Source organism: Heliangelus exortis, chromosome 9, assembly GCF_036169615.1.
Source record: "Heliangelus exortis chromosome 9, bHelExo1.hap1, whole genome shotgun sequence".
Taxonomy (NCBI): domain Eukaryota; kingdom Metazoa; phylum Chordata; class Aves; order Apodiformes; family Trochilidae; genus Heliangelus; species Heliangelus exortis.
The window spans coordinates 22398673-22401673 of record NC_092430.1 but is presented as its reverse complement, the minus strand read 5'-3'; the positions used below and the strand labels follow the sequence as shown (position 1 = coordinate 22401673).

At 47.8% G+C, this 3001-nt stretch overlaps 1 long non-coding RNA gene across 1 annotated transcript; it reads right to left on the bottom strand.

Annotated features, from left to right (window-relative positions):
• Nucleotides 1–438: 438 nt before the first annotated feature.
• On the bottom strand, nt 439–2489 carry LOC139800033 (uncharacterized). Its single transcript, XR_011727552.1, has 2 exons — nt 2248–2489; nt 439–823 (listed from the first exon to the last, which is right to left on the bottom strand). It is a non-coding gene; the product is annotated as an uncharacterized lncRNA (long non-coding RNA).
• Nucleotides 2490–3001: the final 512 nt, after the last annotated feature.

Below are 3001 nucleotides of genomic sequence, written 5' to 3'. Positions count from 1 at the left end.
TTTGCAGGGGCTGGGTTGCTTTCTTGTTGCAAAGCCTTCTGCTCTGGAGTGGTAGCTGGAGTTTTCCTTCCCTAGGGAAGCTTTCCAGATTAATTAATTTCCCCAGTCATTGGTTTGATAATTTAATAATCTGTGGGGGACCAGGGTCTATGTATGACTTGAGGTTCTGCATCCATCTCTTCCTTTGTTTACCCTAAAAAATTAAGTATGCCATCATGATGACTTTGTAGTGAATTTTCTCTTATTTCTGATTTCTGTCACCACAAAAAGCCTCAGCTGCTTTTTTTTAAAGATAAGAACTAAAAAGTGCTACTCCCAGGGATGCAGCCCCCCCTCAAACCACCACACAGGGTCCTTTAAACCAGGGCTGCCTCCCCTGGGAAAAATACCAAAAGAGGTCTGTGAAGGTTTAGAACAGAATGACTTCTTCAACATCCCAGGGGTAAAAATCCATTTTAATGTGTACCTCAGTGAGTGTTTGTGCACGCTCCCCCTGAACACTTCAGGGGCTGAAAAAAGGGATGGATCCACAGCCCCTGCTATTTAGAGTGCATAAATTGTGCTTCAGTGCCCTGCTCTGCAGCTCTCAGGTGATAAGTGTGTGCCAGTTCTTGGGAGATGTGGGAAACATTCTTAGGGCTGATACATGAAGGTCTCACCATGAGGAGGCACGAAGGAGGAGGGTGAAAACCGGGTTTCTTCTGACTCTGCTGCCAGGAGAACCGAGCCCCACACCAGAGTCTTTGAAGGTCCCTCTGGGAAAAATGCCCTTGCTAGCTCAGCTGTGTCCAAGTTGCCCTGAGGGGATCTCTGCCAGAAACACCTGTTAACAATAAGGACTCGTTAATGTTTCACAATTCTTTTCCCCCTCCCCCTGCCCCGAGCACGTTATTGCTACACCAGCCCCCGACAGAAGACATTTTGGCAGCCGTTAAGATCACACGGTACCTGTGAAAACCTCGTGGCCTGCTTGCCTGCCTCTGGAAAAAAGGGATGGAGAGGTCTGGGACAAGAGGGGATGGAGAGATTTGGGCCCCGAGGGGATGGAAGGGCCCGGGCCCAGAGGGACTGGAGAGGTCTGGGCCCTGAGGGGATTGGAGAGATTTGGGCCCGGAGGGGCTGGAAAGGTGCGGAGGGGATGGAGGGGTCTGGGGCCAACAGGGTTGGAGAGGTCTGGGCCCAGAGGAGATGGAGGGGTCTGGATCCAACGGGGATGGAGAGATTTGGGCCCCGAGGGACTGGAGAGGTCTGGACCCAGAGGGGATGGAGAGATTTGGGCCCAGAGGAGATGGAGGGATCTGGGCCCTGGAATGGAGGGGCCCGGGGCCCTGAGGGACTGGAGAGGTCTTGGCCCGGCGGGGCTCACACTCAGCAGGAAGGGATTAATGGGGTGTGTTGGGAACTAGTGGTAGGGAAGAACGGGGGGGTCCCTGAGTGAAAAATAACTTTGTCCTGCTCATCCTTACTGCAGTATTAAAAGTCTGGACTTTTAATATTTAGGGGACCTTAAAGATCATCCGGTTCCAACCCCCCTGCATGGGCAGGGACACTTCCTGCTAGGCCAGGTTGCTCAAGGCCTCATCCAACCTGGCCTGAGACACTGTCAGGGGGGGTTCATGCCCAACCTTGTGATTTTTAGGTTTTAATCTCTCCTTTTTCAGTCTCAAATCTGACCTGTTTCATTAGAAATGAAAAAGCTCAGACTTTTTCTGCTATTCTGTGGCATCTCCCACATGCTGGGTGTGCAGTCAGGGTGAGTAAAACACTGGGGCTCTATCAGGCAGGTCTGCAGCTTTTTCAGGGAAAATCGGCATAAGTATCTTGCTTTCTCAATAAGAAACTATTAATAGCACATCCTAACTTTTCAGTGCAGGGACTCAAGGGAATGGAGGGTACAGGGAATGGAGGAGAGCTCCACTGGTGGTTGGTGTGGAGGGCAGGATTTCTTGACCCCATCCCTCTGAAGGTGTTGCTCCAGCACCATCTTCAGTTCAGATCAGGTGCAAAACTCAAGATTTGTCAGACGTGGGCCTCCTGCTTCAGGGTGTGTCTGTAGAGCTGCTGGGAGGCATGGTGGACTTCCCCATGTGGAAGTCAAGGCTGCCCAGGCTGTGTACCTGAAGAAAAGCCACGATTGGCACCTTCTTTACCTGATATGGAAGCAACATTGAAGCTGATTTTGCTCATTTATCTTCACCAACTTAGGAAGTAACAGCACAATGACAACTGCTAAAGGTAGGCTTGAACCTTGGTGGATATAAAAATGGCCACTGGTGTTTGAATGGTTGTACTGAGAGTCTGTCTTCATTCATGAGCTTTTCACTGTATTACAAACATAGTCTTTAGGCTTCACACCTAAAGTGTGGTTTTAAATGTTTTTAAATTTTGGTATATGCTTACGTCTCATCCATTTGATATGATGTGTGGGCTATTTAACAGTTCCAGCTAGCAACAGATTGCTGAATGGCATGTTCCTGAGGAATGGTTGGTGTTGATGGTGCAACACTTCTAAATTCTCATTTGTTGTGTCACATCCTTTGCTCATGTAAGATATCCATGGTCTGTGATGACAGACTGATTCATTTTGCTTGGGTTTTCCAGGGGAATAGGTGAATTCAGGCCCATGGAGATACAAGAAAGAGGTGGAGCTTCTCCACCCTGGCAAGTTCTCCAGACACCAAGTGGTTTGATAAGGAAAACACTGGCTATGCCTATCTTCCCACAGGCTTATAAATATAACTTTAACATCTGTTTTGGTTTTTTTTTTTTTAACTGGAGCCACCATATTGGTAATTTGCACATTTTTTTTTGCCCTCAAAAAATGTCGGAGCGTCTCAGTAGGTGGCACCCTTTCTGTTCCTTGATTTTTCCACTAAATGTCAAAAAATAAGTTGGAGCTGGAGCTCGTGTGTGTGAAACAAGTTCAGTAAAAATGTAAATGCATATTTGTCTCCTTAATTGAATATAGTATATTGTGAAATCATTACTGTCAGGGCACACT